General features: G+C 40.1%; 1 protein-coding gene and 1 long non-coding RNA gene across 7 annotated transcripts in view; one reads left to right on the top strand and one right to left on the bottom strand.

Moving 5' to 3' along the window:
- The window catches only part of LOC138184145 (uncharacterized), a 118057-nt gene that overhangs the window by 8990 nt on the left and 96449 nt on the right, over positions 1 to 12618 (bottom strand). The window contains exon 2 of one of the 3 annotated variants that reach the window (XR_011174260.1): positions 2936 to 3064. The exons of the other annotated variants lie outside the window; for them this stretch is intronic. This is a non-coding gene — a long non-coding RNA (uncharacterized LOC138184145). The remainder of the gene's footprint in view (positions 1 to 2935; positions 3065 to 12618) is intronic. 3 annotated transcript variants of the gene reach the window in all.
- Positions 1 to 12618, top strand: part of Sol1 (CUB domain-containing protein Sol1) — a 549725-nt gene that overhangs the window by 443074 nt on the left and 94033 nt on the right. The window lies entirely within an intron of this gene.

The following is a 12618-nucleotide window of genomic DNA, read 5'->3' as shown; positions in this document are numbered from 1 at the left end:
TCGATAATCCAGTTGGAACGTCCTGTTCGTATTTAACGAGAAAATTTCACAATTTCAGACGTTACTTCGATTTTGTCGGGAACGAATTTCATAAGACTAGGAAGAAATAACGATGTTTCTGCAGTCGTATTTGTTCAGAATACATGTATAAATATGGAACGAGAAATATCTAAAGCGATGCGTAAATATGTATAAGTATTAAAAAGGAAATATTTCGAAACGCTCGTAACAAAATTTCAAAATGTTTCCTACAACGCAAATAATATATTCGCGAAAGATATTTACCAGATATTCCAGTATTTTTACGACCCACTGTACCTATATATGGAAATGTCAATAACATTTTATCATCGGTATTTACGTTTAGAACGTTATCAATAATATCGCTATTAATTTACTCGTTAGTCTACTTTCATGCAAAGCAATATCGTTGCCGAAAATATTCGTGGCGCATAAACGACGCGTTGGAATTCCGATCCGTGGAACAATACTAATTTCGGGGAATAGGATAAATTAACGATAAATTAACGATAAATTAACCGATCTTATGCAGCAGCATTAGGGAAACTTACGCTGCAACGAAAGCGTGAGGCCGCCTATTGAGCATGCAGTCATATTTATGTTTATACAGCAGCCGCATCGATACGCATTATACCAGCGCGTATTAAGGAATATTTATGGGAGAACCTAAAGTGCTGGAACGGGGCGACCGTACCGTTGTCACGCCTCTTCTAATGGTTCCAAGGGAAAATAATAAACCATAGCATCTTCCTCCGGGCATTAATTCAGCCATTGTACGCCGCGGCGTTCCGCAATCTTTTTTCTTCGGGACACGCCGCCAGGATATAAAAGTATTTCAATTAACAGGAAATACACAAAGTAAATTTAACGTTGCGCTTGGAAAAATTACCGTTACTGTTGCACGTACGTGTATAATTAAAGTTGGAGGAAAAGACGCGGCGTCGCTCATCTGACTCACCCTCTGCCCGCTTTCGAATGAAACGAAACGGGAGAGCAGCGAGAATATTAAACGTTACATGACCCTCGCTCTGTATTTATATCGCATTCGCCGTGTTTGCATCGAGCTAATGGGAAAGTAATTATGGTATACTGGTTAAAAAATGCTTCACGTTGCGCGATGTTGCCTTATTCGATGAATCAGGTGGTCGCGTCCTGACCCTTGGCGAAGAGCAGGAAAAATTTCCGCGAGAGAACGAGCGCTGTTTGTCAAAGCTGCGAAAACTGGAGATTGTTTACCTCTCTCGGGAAACTGTGGTTGATGAAACGCATGGAGTTAATCGCCGAAATCTAAATCCGCCTATCGCGTTGACTGCCACGCGTGTTTTCAACGAAATCTCCTTCGGGCCACGCGTGCCGCAGTACCAAGCGTTCTACTCCCATCGATATTTTTGTAATGCGAGTCGCTCGAGTGGTTCGTTTGTTCGCAACATTAAAATCACTGGCCGTTGTTGAATATAACGAAGGAAAGTGTGGTATAGATTATTCCGACCAAGTGGTTTCTTATGCCACCACAATGAGAAAAGGAATCAAATGGTACAGAAAACTTGGCGTTCAACTCCTTCTGGCAATTTCTGTTGGAAACGCTTTGAGGGTTTACAAAGTTGCAACAAGGAAAGATATAAATATTAGAATATTTAGAGAATTATTAGCTGCACAATTATTGGGGTTGTCTGAAAATACAAAAAGTCCTTGTCTTCGACGAAGTCAGCATAACATCGCCGTTCGGAAAAATGATTCCGGAAGAAGCATCGAATAAGCATCGAATCGTTATGCGAATAAAAGACGTCGAATGGCCCGAACAAAGACGGGAAAGAATTTCAAGAAAACGACAACTTATTGTCCAAATTGTCCCGATCAACCTCGGCTATGTATAGAATGCTTTAAAGTTTTACATTCTAAATAATTTTTTTAATAAACCATTTATCGTATCACTTTTATAACAATTCAATAGTTTTATTATTTCCTTTGGAATATCTTTTCACATACCTACGACGATTCTTCGCAAGTAGTCGAATAAGCGTCACCCGAATACGGGTGATACGACCCCACTGAAAACTTTGCTGACACCCGAATACGGGTGTCGTGGCAGTCAATGCTATCGAAATATCCTTGTTTATTTTTAATAAGAATAAATATTATCTTACATACGAATCTATAAATAAATCTTAAATTATTTATTCTTATATATCGATACAATTATTATCAACGTATTTTTAGAACGCGCGAGGAAACTCGACGTATTCAATTGGTAAAACACCTCGGGATACAGTCAGGTTGGAAGTTGCGAAACTTTGAATTTATTCAACGCCAAGGATATACCGATATAACTTAGGATGCTGAGAATCTAAAAAGTATTCGCGCAACGTCTGCTGTCTTTGCGATTTCGCGTACATGTAACACAGACATACGTAATCTTTGTAATTTTACTTCACATTTCTTAACTTCTCTTTGCTTAATGAAAGGTGAAGGCAAGTAAATACGTGTCTTAATGCGTCGAAAAAATTCGTAGAGCTAACGTTTCTACTATGCGTATGTTACATTCAAGGGTTGTATGTAGTAGACTTGCGTGGCTGACTGTACTTTGGGAAACCATACAACGACCACGTATCTAGTCGTAGGTGAAATAATAGTTATCGAAGCTATTAGCGACAGTGAACGCGCTTGGAGATTTCATTTTTACACGCCGCTCCAGTTACGCGAAAATTACCACTAAACGAACGTAACGGGCTAACGACTAGAATCGGCGACAAATAAATATCGATACGATACCGCGAAATTTCATATTTTTCTGATAGTTTGTTTCACTGGATGAACGAAGCTGCGGGCGAGACAAAGAAATTATTAATTTTAACAGGCAATAACAAATCCGAGGTACGAGTGTTTCGAAATATGATTGCAACCTAAATTCGATTACCTGTATCGAATACTGTTTTTAGATGCATTCCATGTTTTTCTTTTCGCACGCTACTCTGCATCCAGCCGCCGGATACGAACAGTCAAACAAACAGCACGCGAACAGCAAACTCTTTATCTGATCGGGCAACTGAAAAATCGGAAACGCATGATATTTATTCGTGCGACATTATTTATTCGCGTTTCCGCGACACCTCGTTGACAATGTAATACTTCGACGCGCGAGTTTCGAACAACCATGGGAAAACTAGGGGAATTTTTGTGCGCACGTTGCTACGATCCACACGTATCGTCTACCTAAAAATCGAACGCGTTGAATAAACTTAATTGGTCTTTAACCGAACTGAACTTGATATCGAAGCGTTACTTACACTTACACCGCGCGTCGCTTCCTCCTCGTTCGATTAATTAGAGATCGGATTTGGTGATAAACGATAACGTTACTCGCTCGATAGTTCTATTTGACGCGTTATTGCGTTCAAAGATTTCTACAGGCTGAGTTACAAGATGTTTAGAAAGTGGTGGTGTACGTGGAAACGATGACAGATGGAAAAGTGATCGGAGGAAATTAAATTCCGACGTTTTCTTGTTCGCTTAGGTTCTATTCTTCCAGCTACGTTCGTGTACATAATCTGCACAGTTTAATTGGTTTCGATGTTTCAAGCATGCCGTGCATCTATGTATAGCTACAGAGAAGGTGCTGAATTATTATTTGCTGAAAATTGTAGCGATCAATCAGTGTCACTAATGGTCATGGCAGTTACTCTTCCATTATAGTTACTTCTAGCACGTCCCTTCTTGGATATAGGGTACGCCGGTACCACTCCCATCTTCAAGATAAACTGAAGTTTGACAACAAAGTTGAATTTCCCGCAGGTTATTCTTCAAAACTCCTACAACCAATTACTAATTTATCCTTCGAAATTTTTTGAAGAGAAACGAACTTCTGAACGACGTAGCTTAAGAAATTTCCCCCCCATTTTTCTCCCTTACCAAGGCACTTGCACGAAAACGCAGCTCTATTTTTAAATTTTTAAATTTCGCCACGTAATCACCTTGCAAACTACATTCGACTTTTTACGGTTCGCGTAGACTGTACGGCTCCGCCTGTAAACGGAACGTTGTTACCATATTATGTATTCCTTTACGCTTAACACGTAACTTTTACAAGCGATATTCTCGTCTATTTAAAATATCTTCTATCGTCTGTTTAAAATAATGAACACATTTTAGGTGTAACAGCTTGTATATGTATAGGTATACAAGTACGTATTGTGCACGCACCTAAGCTTTAACGATATGAGATGTAGGAAACACAGAGGAACATCAATAAGGGATGAGCAGCTAATCGGGTTATTGAATCCAGATTTGAATCTAGATCCTTCGTTTATCGGTTAACTAATCAACCGATTGAACTCTCCAGATCGGAGCTGCCGATAAATTTCGCGTAGTATTCGAATATCGCTGCCTGCAAATCAACTAATCACTTATGTAATTTGTGCCTGTTACGTTCAACTTGCGATATGAGAGCTGACGATGCTATCGTGAGCTTCAGACAGCTTAGAACCTTCCACAAAATCGCCTAACGCGTAATTAGAAAATAATACGAAATTAGCAATCGGTAATATTATTAATTTAACGATATTATTCTTATATTATTGTTAATAACGAGAAAAAGGGCCACCGTCTCCGAATTTTATCAATGAAAATATTGCTAACTAAAGAAGATACGATCACCGAATACTCGTAAAGGCCTTATATTTACCGTATAATAGAATTCTAAATATTTTTATAATTTCATTTATTTGCTTATTTATTTACTTAACAATACCAAGCTTTACTTACAGAGGTAAAAAAAGACCGTGAAATTTTTTCTTTCCAAGGAGTATACACCTGAATATGCACATACGCTTTAGCAAACTATACCTAGTTATACTAACAACTTAACTCTTGGTACTGAGAGCAGTGACGAGTAATTTTATCATCGCATCGTCAGGGTAGTTTGTCCTATGACTGAGCCCCAAGTGAATCAATATTGGCGGAAAGTTGGTCATTCAACGGTGCATTCACGTACATAGTTTAAGCTGACTCACACCAAAGTATAAACTGTCTTACTTCGGCTTTCGAAATGTTCAAGACGAGACGCGTTATAACTTTCGATAGGGATCCTTCGGTCGATAAGCAGATCGAAAATCTGACGTGCTTTCCGAAAGAGAGGATCGGTTAATTGACATTCTTTAAAAACGGGGCAGCCGACTAATCTTTCCGTACCATGATGTTAGGTTGTCCGAAAAGTTTCTTTCGTTTTACGAGGAAATAATAGACGCGCAACGTTTTTTGTTTTATATTATTTCGTCGAATTGCGTACGATGCATTTTGTCCTGTCGAGATAAACACCGCGACATTTCACAGACTTGGTTTCACGTTTGTACGAAGATGCATTGTCGCGAAAAACACGTTTGCGAAAGAAAGACACTTTCCGGACGACTTAATACATCTCTGACTTTCAGCTCTTACGATTAACGCGAATTGAAACTCTTTGTAATTCGGAATTTAGAAAACTTGGAGATATATCGATAAAGTTTTCTTATCGACTATTACATCCGCAATGTAATACTACGGAATAGCTATTTTGAAAATCTGTTAATCAACGAACCAAATTTTGATGAAGAAGAATAACGATGCTGCATTCTGTACTGCCAGTATGATAATAATTGTGACGAGCCTTTAGACTTTTATCAGATGAATGACTATTTTCGTTAGTTATATTAATATTACATGGCATAGAACTTTGCCGTCTCTTATCGTTTTCGAAACCACCGATTTATGTACAGGGACGGTAGCAACAGGAATAAAAAGACGCACATAGTACAAAATTATTATCGAAGCCATTTCGCTGAAACGACATAGCTCAATTACTACTGAGAATTTCTTGGTCAGATTTCAATCGCGTTCTGTCACTATTACCTTACACTTGTATGTATTACTTCCACTATATTATTCAAGCAGCATGCGATAACCTGAAACCGAGAGAGCAACCGCAGTTTAATTACCTATTTCTTCAACAACCGCGAGGCGTTTCTATCGCGTCTTCGAGCACTGTACCGCACATGATAAACGAGCAAGTTCATCCCTGGTCAAGGCAAACGTTCCGTAGATTCCTGAAATGTTTAGGATGACCGCAAAATTTCGCATTTCGACCAGGTCGGTGCACATTAAGCCATGGTTATAACGGATGTATATTCGGACGAAGTGGAGTTCTACGAAACGAAACATCCAAAATGCGTACGCTCATAAAAATCTATGCATTGACGTATTTAATTGCATTGACGTGTCGAGTTCGTCGGAACGTCAATTCGTAAGTATGCAAAAGTACCCATTAATTGCAACGAAAATATCGTGCAGGATCGTTCGTTAATAATACTTTAACAAATAAAAAGTATGCACATATTCTTGTAACTTTGCAGAATAATTTTTATAAAAAGGAAGATGAGATGTCTATATCTTTTGTGAAAATATTGTAGTATCGTGGACGAGGGGCCTGGGGGCGGGGGTGTCGTGCGAATTATAAACAAGCGGTTGCTGAGCATGTGCATGATGGGACTTAAACAAAAGATACGAGACGAAAGGCTAAAACAAAAGACAAAGGGTTGCTAAGGAACATAAACGAATTAACAGCAGTATGAGTTGAGAAGTCAGAGAGTGCGGATCGCGTTGTCGAGATAGCGTTGTTAGCGTTGTTGAGAGAGAGTTGAATCTGTGTTGACGAGAGTTGTTAATTAATTATAATACGTTGTTACGATTAGTTCATCTTAAATAACCATTGTCTTCTGTTTAATCCATTTATTATTAATAAACTAATTATTTTATTTACCATACTACAATATTAATAGATATCTAAAAAAATGGCAAAAGTATACGCGTAATAAGTATTCGTACAGTTACAGTTTAATGGAAAAAAAGTAACGAAACTTACCTGATATTCCTGATAAAAGGAAATTACTAGGTTTAATTATTTTAAATACGTAACGAGGTTTCCCTTTGATTTTATTTTGACTCGAAGCGGTCGTGGAATTGAATTTATCTAACCGACGAGTACTCTACTCGAAATATTTTTCCATTCTTCTGAAACAGCCCTCTTTAAATCATTTTTTGATGAAATATGGTGACTCCGTATTTCTCGCCCTAGGTGGCCCCATATATTTTCTATAATATTTATATCTGCGGATAGTGGAGGTGTTTTTAAGTGTTACCGAACATTATACAAGATCTACGCTCACGTATTAGTAGCATTATGCTTCGGATCGTTATCTTGCATCATGACGAAATTGTCTTTCAAACCCATTTTCCTCTACACTTTCATGCACATTTTATCCTTTTCCATTTTATCCTAACCGTACCGATACTTATTACGCATATATCTTTATCATTCGATGAATATTTACTAATATTTCCACGATAGGAATATCACACTTTTTTCTTATATTATTCTGGAGACTCGTAGCGATGTATTTATTTTTATTTGCTAAAGTTCTATTACTAAACGACGTTATACAATAATTTAATTAAAATTAAGTGCCGCACGAATACTTTTTACATTGACTATATGTATAAACCCTTCGATTCTTAATAAACATTCCGAGTCATATTTTCTTTTATTATTATTTAATTCGTACTTTACATATTCTACATATTTTAATTTTTACTTTACTGCACAGCTGAACATTTGGTAAATTTTTCCAACTTAATTGCTAATTAACATGTGGATAGCTACCCCCAGCGGGATACCATCTTCGAATTTGATTATTCTATTTCTTTAGTAATATCAGTAGGGTATTTTCTTTTTAGTCTTCTTTCTATGAGATCTACATCAGCCCTAAACGGTACTATTTATTTCATAGTGTTCCACAGCTTGTACAGTAGGAAACTCCATAAAATCTAATCCCCACGCACCTCAGCCGAACAAAAAGCGCTGCAGCTAGTGCAGCTGAGTTCAGTTCCATCGAAATCAATTAGTACAGTGCATTACCCTTTAATTACCCGTGCAATTTCCCTCGTCACATTTTTCTTAATCCTGTTTGACCGGGAATTTCGTTCGCTTTGGCCGTCACACGCTATAACCGTAGCCCTAATCGTCGGCGCATTCTATCCAACGGTGCAGAGGAGACGGAGGACGTGGACGCGGAGTTGAAACGACACACGGAGAAATGGACATAAAAGCGGCGCAAAGAAGTTTTGCTGGAAGAAAGCTAGAGAGAAAACTCTCGGAAACGTCACGCTCACGGTTAAATTCCGAAAGACCGATTGGCTGTCACGATTACCGATCGTTTCGTGTTGCAGTTGAACGACCGACAGAAAAAATAAGAGCAACGCCGCAACACGGCGTGAGGAATGGATCTGTCGTTCCGAGGCGAACCCGAGTCTCTGTTGTTACAGTCCCTGATCGTGTACATGGCATGTAAATGAAAGGACCCTGGGTAGCAAGCGTAACCGGATTTTTGGTTTTCTCGATACGCGTTGCCGAGATATCCACCGAGCTTCGTCTCCTCCTTTTTCCACCTGCCTATTTCCCCTTTCCCGTTGACAATAGGGAAAACGCTTTAATTAGTAATAAAGGGATTAACCTCGATCGAGAGCATTCGTATGTAAATTAAGGAATCGAGAACTTGGATTTTCGTTGTTCCTTTTGTCCCCGTTGCGCTACTTGTTTTTTACCGGAACGAATAGAGTTCGTTAATTTGGATGTTCGAACTAATTTGTTAAGCAAATTCTTGAATAAAACGCAACTCGCCCTGTTTCGCGAATGCATTTCACGGAATCACTGGGCTAAATAAATTTCGCCGACGGACAGAAAAATTATTTGATCAAACGTATTTGCAAACTTGTTGTTATGTACATGTTTAAAGGAATTTATACAAATGTCGTTCGTGGAGCAGATATATCTAACGTTACGGAGAATTTCGAATCGTTTTCGATCGAGCAGCAATTAACGTCGTGGTATTTAATTATAATAAATTATACCAAAGGAATATTCATTGTCTTTCGTGTTGAGGTTATTCGACGTGTAAACAGAGAAAACTCGTGGATAAATTGTAAGGCAGAAAATATATTTAAATAGAAGTGTAATTATAAGTAAGAATACAATTTAAGCTGGTCCAGATCCGCACGCTAACTGTGTTACCCGATAACTGAAAAAAAACCCCGAAGCCAACGTCGCCTGGTTACTGTTTATGGTCTGTCTTCGTCGCAGTCTTTTGTCTACACACTGTCGATGGCTTCGGTGCTTGAGAAAACTAAAAAGACCAGATGTAGAGTTTTCTTATTAGTGGTGACCGCTTCAACATTTCGTATACGAACTATATTTTATAAATTTTATACCTATATCAAATATATACGTAAGAAGCTACCGTATATACGCGTATGATAATATTTGAGAATATTTCAACGTTATTTGCCTTCTAATAAAAGAAACCAAAAACTATAAATATCCTATAAATAAACTATAAATAAAGAAGTCTCGCGACCGTTTATCCCATCAACGTACGAACGTACACATTAACGGAGAAAAATCTGTTCGATTATTCATAGACACGAACGACCGATCTTGTCCAGCAGGACGATTAATAATTTGAAGCATCGTTGTTTAGCAAAAAACGGCACGGGAACTCGATCTATGGTCGAAAGCGCGGTGGTTGCACGGTCGGGAGGACAATGAGCCGGTCGAGTGGCACGGTCCATTCATTTCGAGATCTTTATCGTCGCTAATCGGTCCCTTGATAGACGAGCTTTCCCCTATCCTGACGGACTTGCGAGATGATGGATGTCCCAGCTTCGGAAGCACGTCGTGGGTCAGCGCATCGTTCCTAAGAGAACGATGAGCGCGTAACGCCGGAATATCGATTCGGTGCCGCTTTCCAGAAGAAGGTGTACCCTCCGTTCGAGTGTTTCATAGATCGCAGTTAAATGTACAAACCTCGAAGGTCTCGTATTTGGTGGGTGAAATCGTCGCTGACCCATAACGTCCATGTTAAATCACGAGCGAGACGTTTGGACGAGAGCTCGTTTCGATCAATGTTTATCGAAAATCCTTTCATTTTTTATATAATTGTAAGAATAGACGTTACATATGGTGTCCGTGTGTAAACAGAGATAAAGAACTAACTGTCTTTTTAGCGCTTTTTCTCTTAACCATGGGTGTGGTTGAGCAGAGATTACAGAGTCTCGTGTAGAAGCTACGAAAGACTCTGATAACACCGATTACAACTATAAAATAGGAGCTGACTAGACAGGAAGTTACGTCGGGAAAAATATTCAAAAATCTGGTTTACAGAGATAGCGTGATCACTGAAGCGCGATAGAAGGGAAGGGGAACTGTAATAACTGCTTTCAGATCTCGCGAGAACGCCCTTTCGCACGATGGTTTTGGCAAAGAATGGGAATAGGAATGCATTTGTTCGGGAAGGAAAGGGGACCTCTGAGAATGAGTCGCCAGACATAATAAGGGCCACAATGGGAAGATTGCGTTAACGAGGTGGCGCGTCGTTCGAAGAATTTGACTGGGAGAAAAGGTAAGGATCGAGCCGAAATGTGATCGGACTTATGAACTGACAAGGACCGGTGTACAGAGCTGATGGAAATATGTTTCGACGACAGCGCAAGTTTTACAGCGACGAACGGTCGCTTTAAATATTTCATTTCGTTTAACGCGTCGAGCCCCGGCACATCATCGTTCGAACTTGTCGATCGCCTACACAAAGCCTCGATTTCTTTTTTTCCCGCTTGCTCCCGGATTGCTTCGGCCACTCCCGCCCACGCGCACCATCCGCTCGAGAAGCTCATCAACTAATGGAAATGCGATCGAGCGATGAAAACGATATCAATCAAAATATTTGTCTCTGGCAGAGAAAGCAGGAAACGGGACTTGGAAAAAGGAAAAATTAAAGGAAGAAAGGAGGTTGAAAGTAGGGGGCGACGAACAGCGAAGAAAAATAGAAAGAGGAGAAAAAGACGATAGGCGGACGTTGCTCGGGCGACGAAAGGGGCAGAAATTATTAGTCCGGCGACGGGCACCTGTATGATGAAAAATAGTAAGTTGCGTCGACGACGTCGATGCTTTTCCTCGTCGTCGAATTATACGGGGAGCGAGAAGAAAAACGTTCCTTCCGGGCAGAGTAGAAGGAGGAGAAAGTCTAACAAAGGAAGCTTTAAATCTGTTCGCGCGACGATAGGTCTATGCGTGAAATAAATATATTTGTAATTTAGCCTCAGATGGTCCAACTATAAGAGAGATTGCATTTAAAGCTTGGAAAAATTGCATATCGCGCGGTATTCAGGTTCTGGATACCTGGATCGGGTTATTCGTTAATTGCCGTGGCGTTGTGGCGAGCGTAAAGGACTTGGGATATTTTAACGATTACGTTAAATGTTACAGTTACGGAAATCTGGGTTATTTCGAGCGTATTTTGTTATAAATATTGACTTTCGTTTATTATTATTAGAACATAAAAGGTAGTATACCGTAGATACGCTTAAGGGCAAAATGTAATGTGTTTAATTACTGTAACAATGTTCAACTACATATTGAAGTAAACGCTATAAATGAAACAAAATTAAATATATGTATAAGTAGTAGTATTTCTTTAATATCGAACTCGCTGTCAAGGAATAGACTTGGTTTGCGTGTATCGTATAGTACGTTATACTCATTTAACCTCCAACTATAACCACAAACAACGAAAGTAACTGCTGCTGCAACTGCGTTATCACGAGATACGTGTATATATAGATCGAGCAGGATATAATCAATAAAAGGAAATGCTCAGAGTCGATTTTCTCAGAAACGAAGCGTCGCCTGAACTCTACATTCAGTTACTCTGCATTTTCGACTTGCTTTTTCGCTTAGAACCACCTTCTGCCCGGTTGTTACGCTACGATTACCACCCCACTCACGCTTAATTTTGATATATCCGCGAGGACCAAATCCGAAGGTTGCCTCGTAAGGAGTAAGAAAGACATCACAGAGGAAAGCAACAAGAGGGACGAAGGGTAACGCGAAATATCTGACAGAGCGGCGGAATACTTTGGGAAGTGACTGGAGGTACGCGAAAGCCTGGGACGTTGAAAGGCAACGATGAAGAACCAAAAGCCGATAAATCAGCCAGTCTAGTCAGAATTAGTTACCGTTCCATTTTGCCACGACGTTAAGTAAGTTCTCTTCCTTCCTCCTTTCCGTCTCCGCCCTGTTCACCCGTTTGCTCCCTCTCGATTTCCTTACTACCGTTCCCTGGCCTTATCTACCCTCCTCTCGGTTCGTCTGCGAGCTCACTTCGTTTCCTCCCCTTTTCTTCGCGGCATCCGGATCCGCGGCTTCACCCTGAGACAAAACCGCGTTGCAACCGCCACGGTTCGCCAGTTTTCCAGAATTCCACGGCTGCCAGACACCAACGTCGGTTTCCGGCGTGGCGTCACCCTCTCTCCGTTTGTTCTATCGATCCCCCCTCTTCCTTTCTACCCCAGAGGTATCGTCTAACCTCCGTCGACGATCGTCAACGATTGGAAATACACGTGATTTCTCTGACGCCGGCAGTCGACGTCTCTGACTGATAAAAGGTCACCTACGATCCTTGCGACCGGGAGAGAGAGAGAGAGAGAGAGAGAGAGATTTCGCACACTCCTTGACACGTC

The sequence above is a fragment of the Bombus flavifrons genome, chromosome 10, assembly GCF_040668555.2.
Source record: "Bombus flavifrons isolate JBK064 chromosome 10, iyBomFlav1_principal, whole genome shotgun sequence".
NCBI lineage: Eukaryota > Metazoa > Arthropoda > Insecta > Hymenoptera > Apidae > Bombus > Bombus flavifrons.
This window is presented reverse-complemented; position numbering and strand designations above follow the sequence as displayed.